This window comes from Limulus polyphemus, unplaced genomic scaffold (assembly GCF_000517525.1).
Source record: "Limulus polyphemus unplaced genomic scaffold, Limulus_polyphemus-2.1.2 Scaffold572, whole genome shotgun sequence".
NCBI classification, from domain to species: domain Eukaryota; kingdom Metazoa; phylum Arthropoda; class Merostomata; order Xiphosura; family Limulidae; genus Limulus; species Limulus polyphemus.
In genome coordinates this window covers 224,241-233,249 of record NW_013666182.1, presented here as the reverse complement: position 1 = coordinate 233,249, position 9,009 = coordinate 224,241, and the positions used below count along the sequence as shown (strand labels likewise).

Sequence of the window (9,009 nt, the reverse complement as noted above, 5' to 3'; positions counted from 1 at the left end):
GTAATCGATTATGGCTGTGTCTGTTTAACATCAGGACCCTTTCTTTGGTTCTACATTGTTATATTCTTTATTTATTTCGTTCCCCCCCCCCCCGGTGGGTCAATGGTAAGTTTATGGATTTTCAAAAACAAAACCCGGGGTTTGATTCCCCGCAGTGGATAGCCTATTGTGTGGTTTTGGGGTTTCAACAAATCACACGTGCATACATGCATTATTTCTTTCACTATTAATTTATTCTCTAAATCAGACATCAAAACTACAGTTAAGTTCTGAACTGTGTGGGCGACTTCTTGAATATGGATATTCGTTTCGACTTTTTTGGTTACATTGACTTTCATGGGTGTATAAAGCAGAAATAAAAAAAAAACGCTCACTTAAATTATCTGTTTATTTTCTAAGTATAAAATGTTTTTGTATTTACTTGCATTGTGAAAAGTATATTACTTATTTACTTATATTCAGTAATTCTTGTCGGTCAGCGGTGTTCGATTCATTTCATTACATATTGCACAAGAGTTTATCAGATGGTTTGTGAAATGGGTGTTTAATGAACACGGTGGTGCCCAGTTAGTGACAAATCTGCTGATGCCTTGATTTATCGTTATACCATCAGTCTTAGCTCACATTTAGCACGTGACATATGGCCCTAAATAGTGTTTCATAGACAAACACAGAGGGCGCCGAATCCACCCGTCGACAATTCAACGTGTCTAACACGTGCTAACGGTCTACACTATCAACGACACGCGACAGACACATTACTACCCCGTGCTTATGGAAATACTGTATACGCAGAGATTTCTCGAAGCGAAAATGGGATCTAAAGAGAACATGTGATATTCAATCCTCGTCAATCGCACATAATAATTAAGAAAGCCTATCAAACGAAAGATGACGAGGACAGGTGATATTTGTGGCAAGGTCTCTTGATAGAAAGTGTGGGAAAGTCGCGACAGCTGCGTTCACAAGGTAAGACAACCGTGTTTGTCCCTTCCCTGCAGGGCTACCAGCAGATGGCCCGACTTGAGCCGACGCTCACCTGTCCTTTTCGTGAGCTTTGCGGTGGGAACGTCGTTCGAGTGTAGCTCCCGAACGTCGTGTCTAACATGTGTCGTAGAGCTGATCGTTCTCGTGAAGGGGCATATGTTTTATTTTTCCTTTTTTTTTATTATTATTATAACTGGCATTTTAGTATTTAATTGAAATCAGCTTAATCAAACCCGTCTTAATGAGCCCTTAGTATTTATCAGGAATGTGTCATGAAAAAAGCAAGAAAACAAATAAGTTAGCATTTGGTATGTTTGTTTGTTTTGAATTTCGCGCAAAGCTACACGAGGGCTATCTGTGCTAGCGGTCCATAATTTAGCAGGAAAGGCAGATAATCATTACCACCCACTCTTAGGCTACTCTTTTACAAACGAATTGACCGTAACATTATATCGCCCCAACGGCTGAAAGGACGAGCATGTTTGGTGGGACGGGGATTCGAACCCACGACCCTCAGATTGCGAGTCGAGCGCCCTAACCACCTGGCCATGGTAGCATTCGGAAAACTATCATTTCAACATTTTTACAATTGAATTTCCTTCTTAGAGATGTAACGTCTCCAGTGTATTTAGATAAAAAAATCTCCCTTTAATTAGTTTATAAAATAGTTAGATATATCACCTTTAAAATGTAATTAATGCCATAATATCAAAATATAATTATTGTGACAGAAACTAACGATTAAGATTAATATTAAAAAAATTGTTTCGAAGAATTTCGCGCAAAGATACACGAGGACTATCTGCGTTAGTTATCCCTATTTTGAAGTGATAGACTACAGGGAAGCAGCTAGTCATCACCCACCGCCAACTCTTTACGAACGAATATTGAAATTAACTGTCATAACATAACTACCCTACGGCTGAAAAGGCGAATGTGTTAGGCGAGGAGTTTCGATCCCGTGACCCGCAAATTGAAAGTCCAGCGTCCTAATCACCAGGCCATGCAAATACCAAAAAAATTAATTATGGAATCCTATTGTAAACGATTTTTATAGACCAGAAAATCGTCCAGTAACGTTAACATACTGACTCTGTGTAAACTTTCGTTAGTTTGTTCCTAAAATATGTATAATCAGGTGAACCAAAATGGTTTGTTAGTTTGCTTACATGTTTTAGCACAAGGCTACACAATAGGTTATCTGCGCTCTGTCCACCATGGGGAATCGAATCCCGGATTTCAGCACTGTAAGTCCGTAAACTTACCGCTGATCCCATTGGTAGGGGAGGGGGCTGGTTGGTTTGTCAAAACTGTTGAGATCTGGTGAAGAGGAAAATAACTAAAGATGGTGCTGATAAAAACTATAAAACACATGCCTGAAATTCTTAGTTTCATTACGTGATTTTGCTGATGTTTTCATAATGCTAAGCTACACAATGGGCTATCTGCGCTCTGTTCATCGTAAAGCATCGAATCCCCGGATTTTAGCATTATAAGTCTGTAAACTTACGGCTATCGCATCGGGAAACTTTTATGTAGTGAGAGACATACAAATTTATTATATAATTATAGAAAAAAGTGAATAATTTCCATAATCAAAAAACAAATTTACATTTAGAATTTTTGTTTTTACAGGTCAACGAAATTGAAAGCATTGACAACCATAACCATTCCAATAACAAATTATGATGTTAATGGAAAACTAGAGAGTCCAAAGTCCAGCGAGTGTATTTAAAACTGTAAAGGCCTGATGACAATTCAGAAGTGTAGCAAATAAAATCATTGACTGTTTAACTGTTGACTCTTTCTACACCATTACAACATGCCAACGTTTTAAGAACCAAATTCGGTGAAAAGTCAGTACCAAGTTTGGAAATAATTGTGTCATTTTGTCGTGAGTTAGGTTTAGCGTCCAAAGCTACGACTTACTAAAAACTGAAAGAGTCTTTTTAATTTAAGACAATAAGTAGCTTTAAAAAAAAACATTAAAAACTTCTTACACCCAATCAATGAATATTGACAACACTATTAATCACGTGCTGTTCTCGTGGATTCAAAGGGCTTTACTACAAATAAACGTAAGAAAGGGTTTTAGGGCAGTTTAATATACTATAGCTAAGTATACTACAGCGGCAGAAAAGTCGAGAAGTAAAGAATGTTTCATATTATTTAACAATAATTTTGCTTCAGAACCATAATTTGAAAAACAAAAGCTAAAAAGAAAAGATCGTGAAATTTATTTACAAATGTTCAAGACAAATCAATGTTGCGAATTTCCTTATGGAGGGAAACCATTTTTTTAGGGTCGTTCAAGACAAACAGTATAGAGCTATCCGAATTTAAAAGCAAGTCAGTTCAAGATATGGCCACCAGGGGCGGATCCAGAGAAGGGGTTGCGGTGTTGGGGTTAATATTGTAATGTTCCTGATTGTTTCAAAGAAATCACGGACTCTGCTGCCAAGTATAGTTTTTGCACAACCTAAGGTGACTCTGTAACTGAATTGTTTTCTAAAGGTTTCATGACCTGGTGGAAGAACCACACACACACACACACAAACACACGCCACCCCCCTCACAAAGATCCTGAATTTCTACCAGGAAACTAAAAAACAAAAAAACAAAAAATAACAAGTAAAATACTTACATACAAATATATAATACTTGACAGCAATGTACCACCATCACCACAACCTAAATATTACCATCAAGTGACAAAAAGACTTCTTCGGTGCAACTAAGAAATTAAAGTTCCTTCCTGGCAAGAGACCAGACCAATGCTGGTTTTTTTTTGGTTATTATAGACAGATGATTCTCTAGACATGAGGTTCACAAGAATTTAAAAAAGAAAAAAAAAGGATCGTTAGACGTATAGCACAAAGTTTTATGCAAACTCAAAAACCATTGCTTGCACATCCAGTATCTTGGCTTAGCTATGTACACATCTGTTTGTCTACGTTTTAATAACTGAATCCTACTTATATAACAAAAACTTGGAAACAACGAACTGTACACCTGCTTAGTACAATATTAGCTATTTGCCAGTCTATCTACTCATCACATGGTGTAAATTTCTGAAGAAAAAAAGTTGTAAAAACGAGCAGCAACTTTCCTTTCGTGTGACTTCAGTTTTGATAGATGGGGAGTCAGAGTCATGGAATTACTACTTAGACTCTAGTGAAAACAGTTCTTAGTTAAACAGAGTTTCTAAAGACCTAAACAGTCAGCTCATATACGTAGTAAGCTGAGAAAGGACTGATGCGATATCGCACACACAACATTCACTGCGGTGATCCTCGCCTAAAGCGATATCGCACACGTAACGTTCATCGCAATGATCGTCGCCTGAAGCGATATCGCACACGTAGCGTTCATCGCAGTGATCCTCGCTACCCCATTCTCACAATAACAACTCTTCTGTTCTTCCAAGTGGATTTTGGGATTTTTATTCTACGAATGTACACTCAAAAGACAATAACAAAAGACAACATGGTGTGGAAAAGCAAATGTAATTTGTATATGATACTTTCCTTCATTTTACTGCATACTTACTAACCACGTGCAGGTTGAACAGCACGACATTACATGAAATAAGCAATTTAAGGAGAGAGAGAGTACACAGAGTCCTCGTGAACCTTTAAGAACTTTATTCACAGCATAGCCCCCCCCCCCCAGTAGCACAGCGGTATGTCTGCAGACTTACAATGGTAGAAACCGGGTTTTGATACCCGTGGTGGGCAGAGCACAGGTAGCCCATTGCGTAGCTTTGTGCTTAGCTTTAAACAAATAATACACAAGAACGAACTTTGGTATTTTTCTTAATTAAATATAATGACGGTTTCCTCTTAACAATTTAGATCTTTCAGAAAAGTCTTTCATAGATATTAATGTCAACATGAAGTCCAATCTACCAATCCATTCACCATTTGTCACTGAGTTGTATCCTTAAATCAGTGAATCAGATGATAAGTTGGGTATCATGTTTAATGTATTTTAAACAGCTTATCTGCTGAATAATTCAGAAGAATGAATTAGTAACATAAACGCTGAATTTTCTTCTTAGCCTACATACATGACCATGTAAAATCATGTATATATATATATATACTTTACAAAAATAACTCATTTATTTCAGTGTCTACTTTTCTCATCCTCAAAATTTAAGATTATAAAATCAAACCCAAAAAGTTCAAAGCCGTATTAGAGATCATCAAGTCAGTCAGTCTTCTAAGAAAGATCTTGAGGTCTTTTTTAACACTTCGACATCAAAAGTTTCACAACACCGAACTAAACCCCTCATAACTCTTCGTAACTTGCTGCATTAAACGTGTAAAGTGTTGAATACTAAACTCAATTTTGGATCAGTCAGTTAAGCCTAAGCTCTTGAAAATTCCCTTTTTCTACTATATTTAACACAGAAGTTTTAAAACTCTAAACGTATCCACAAATAAGTTTTCCTTCATAATTTTTTCATTATCTCCAATAACAAAATGTAATAATAACAACTGAAATAACTTTAAATAACGTTATAATTATTATTTCTGTCGGCTTTAGAATTTTACACAACTATGTTATAGCTCAGTTTGTAGTCTTTGTATAGAGTTCAGTATACATATTTTACAAAGGCTCACTATATGAAAATGTTTTTCTTTTTAGTCAAATCAGGGTTTAGTAATAGTTGTCAACAACTTTTCTTAACACTGAATGATGGCGTCTCAAATAACACAAGACTCAGAGTGTTGTATGTTATAAAAAATAACTGTGATTTTATAGAACTTTGTACGGATAATAGGCTTTGGTGTTCCAAAGTCCGTGGCTTTATATTCGGTTTATCACTTATAAAGGTTTTATATTATAAACATGGGAAATAGGGATAACTATTTGAAGTTTTATATTCTAAGAATTTATGAGTGAAAGCAAAGAAGAATGTGTAATTATATGCCAACCACACTGTATTTGACATATATAGTGCCGACGGGGCATTTCGCCCAATACCAGAGCTCATCTGTAATCGTTACATATGAAAGACAGTTTATGACTGTAACAGTATTATGTATTTTAGTTAGATTATTTTAGTTTCTCTACTGCGAGAAAACCAAGCGGAAAGGTTTAGTTTATTTTCTGTTTTTGCTTTCAGTACTTTGGGTTCACTGGTTTCGAGGAATATCGCAATTCACAGTAAATGATTTATGTTTTTATGACCTTCACGCCATGGTAGGAAAATATTTCTTTCCCAAAGGCTTTCACAACTTCAGCGATTAAAGACCAAGGTTATTACACTTCGGTTCATATAGGTGTCCTATTTCATAAAATAAGAAAAAAAAAAAACGAACTGGTTCGCACTTATAAACCAGGATACCTTACACCGCTATTAGCGTTTTCTGTTTATCACTTGTTTAATATTATCAGTGTTAATTTTAGTTATTGTTTTTTTCTGACGTAACTCTTGCCCAACTAAGCGACATACTTGGAAGAGTACTTGGTCGACATCGGGATTTAGGTCTTGGAGACCTGGGGGTGGGGTCAGGTACTAGCTAGTAAAGTCATTGGTTTGGAAGGACTATTTGCGTTAGCCGTCTCTAATTTAGCAGTGAAAAAATATTTGGAAGGCAACTAGTCAAGATCATTCACCGCCAACTCTTGGGCTACTCTTTTACCAACAAATAATGGGATTGACCGTCACATTATAACACTCCCACGGCTGAAAGAGCGAGCATGTTCGGTGATGAGGGTTCGAACCCCCGACCCTCAGACTGCGAATCGAACGGCCTAACCACCAGTCCATGCCAGGCCCGTAAAGTCATTCAAAGATATAAGCATGTAGCGAAATCTTGAAAGATCCACCATGTTATAAATGGCAGAAATAAACAACGATTCAACAACTTGGAAGTAAACTTTGTTCTGATTTTTCAACCATAACTTAAGTTGATTCTCATTCCATCTTGAAAACGTTAACCTATGACTTTACCACGCTGAGATTGAAAGTAGTCAGCATCCATAATTCTACTAACTAATATTAATTACCGACCAGAGCAAACTAAATTACGTAGAGCGAAACTAAAAATCAAGCACGTAATAAGTACAGCTAATTAAACATGCTCTTCTTACGTTATTGCTTATAAAGAGTAGAATAGAATGTTCCATCAGTAGGGTACCCTCGCTGTTAACGAGATTTTCGGTCGTAAACCCACTGGTCGTTTGGCTACATTAAAAGATAGCATAATCAATGTTGCTGTCAAAGGATCAAGCCTTACAATACAACAATACAAATTATGTTTTGTTAGTTAACCACGAAAGACGCTATAAGATATATTACACGTATTGTTATTCTGTTCTGCTATAAATGTACTCTACTGTGTACTGGTGATAGTGTAATAAATAAATAAGTGAACAAATAATATGGAATTTTGGGGGCATAATATTAATAGGCAAACAAAAACCGAAGATTTCGTGAGAGGAATTTAGTTTTTAAAAGAAAGAAACTTTCCTCAACTGGAAAGTTCAGGAATGTTGTTATAATAGGCAAACATAGAACAATTTAGCGTTTTCCTTAGATAACGTGGCTCCCAGTAACTGAAATGACGTAATGATATATTTGTTTGTAATTAAGCACAAAGCTACACAATGGGCTATCTGTGCTCTGCCCACCACGGGTATCGAAACCCGGATTCTAGCGTTGTAAGTCCGCAGACATATCGCTGTGCCATTGGAGGGGCCTGTAATATATGAACACAGGGTCGGAGATATAAAAATGGTCTATTTTCAAGTTTGGTTGAAGCGCTACCTATATCAAGGCTTGACTAATAATTTTCATCATGTGTCGCTTAGAGCAGAGTTTCTCATGCTAGAGTCTAAGGACCCACAACGGTCCGCGAGTGTACTCCAGGGGGCTGGCGAGTCATGTTCGAAATTTCATAAAAATATTTTGAAAAATATGGCTTATAGAATAAGAAAAATTTTTGGTAAAATTTAATTTATATGAATTAAAACATTTAATTTTGGAATAAAGCTTTTACTGTACACGGAATATTTTTTTCAAAACAAAAAAATCGATAGGTTTGGGGGTTCGCGGAAAAAGTTTACATTAAAAGGTGTCCTCGGGTTACTAAAGTTTAAGAACCGTTGGCCTAGAGACGAGATAGATATTGAAAGGGACTTCGATATATATATATATATATACACATACATGTGTGTGAATTAAATTGGTGTTTAAACAACGGATCAGTCAAGTTCTTCAACAACAAAAAATTCCTTTTCTAGTGAAAAACCGGAAATTCCTTCTTATCTGGCCTAATCTCAAAATAATTATTGGAAAAGAAGTGTCATTAGTGAATTAAAGAACACAATATTGTCATTTTACATACCACAAGATTGTTATAAAACGGTTGTTAAAATGAATGTAAGCCTATTGCTACTAATGACATAAAAAACAACAACTGAAATAATACGTTTCACACCATTCTTAGTTCATAATACAACGCACTAACCGACTTCATTGTTGGAAAAGACAAACAGAAACCTGAAAATTAAAGTAAGAACTACGAATCGAAAGTCTGAAAAGAAAAACGAGTTGTCTTTTAATGAGTTATGTTTTCTCTGTTAAATATGAATATCTAAATCATTGTTCATCCAACATTACTGTTTAACGTGAATTTTCAACGTCCAAGGTATTACCCATTATATAGAACTGCTAAACTGAAAACTTGTACGATGTTTTTCATCTTACACTGAGCTAATTAACACCAAACATTAACAGACGAAGCAATATCCACCCTATACTTAATACCGAATATCCATCCTATACTTAATATCGAATATCCATTCTGTACTTAATGCTGAATTTCCATCCTATACTTAATACCGAATATCCATCCTGTACTTAATACCGAATATCCATCCTATACTTAATACCGAGTATCCATCCTGTACTCAATACCGAATATCCATCCTATTCTTAATACCGATTATCCATCCTATACTTAATATCGAATATCCATCCTATTCTTAATACCGATTATCCATCCT

General features: G+C 35.9%; 1 long non-coding RNA gene across 1 annotated transcript; it reads left to right on the top strand.

Annotated features, from left to right (window-relative positions):
- Positions 1-698: 698 nt before the first annotated feature.
- LOC106459188 lies at positions 699-2,781 on the top strand. The gene is made up of 2 exons (XR_001290811.2): positions 699-969; positions 2,623-2,781. It is a non-coding gene; the product is annotated as an uncharacterized LOC106459188 (long non-coding RNA).
- Positions 2,782-9,009: the final 6,228 nt, after the last annotated feature.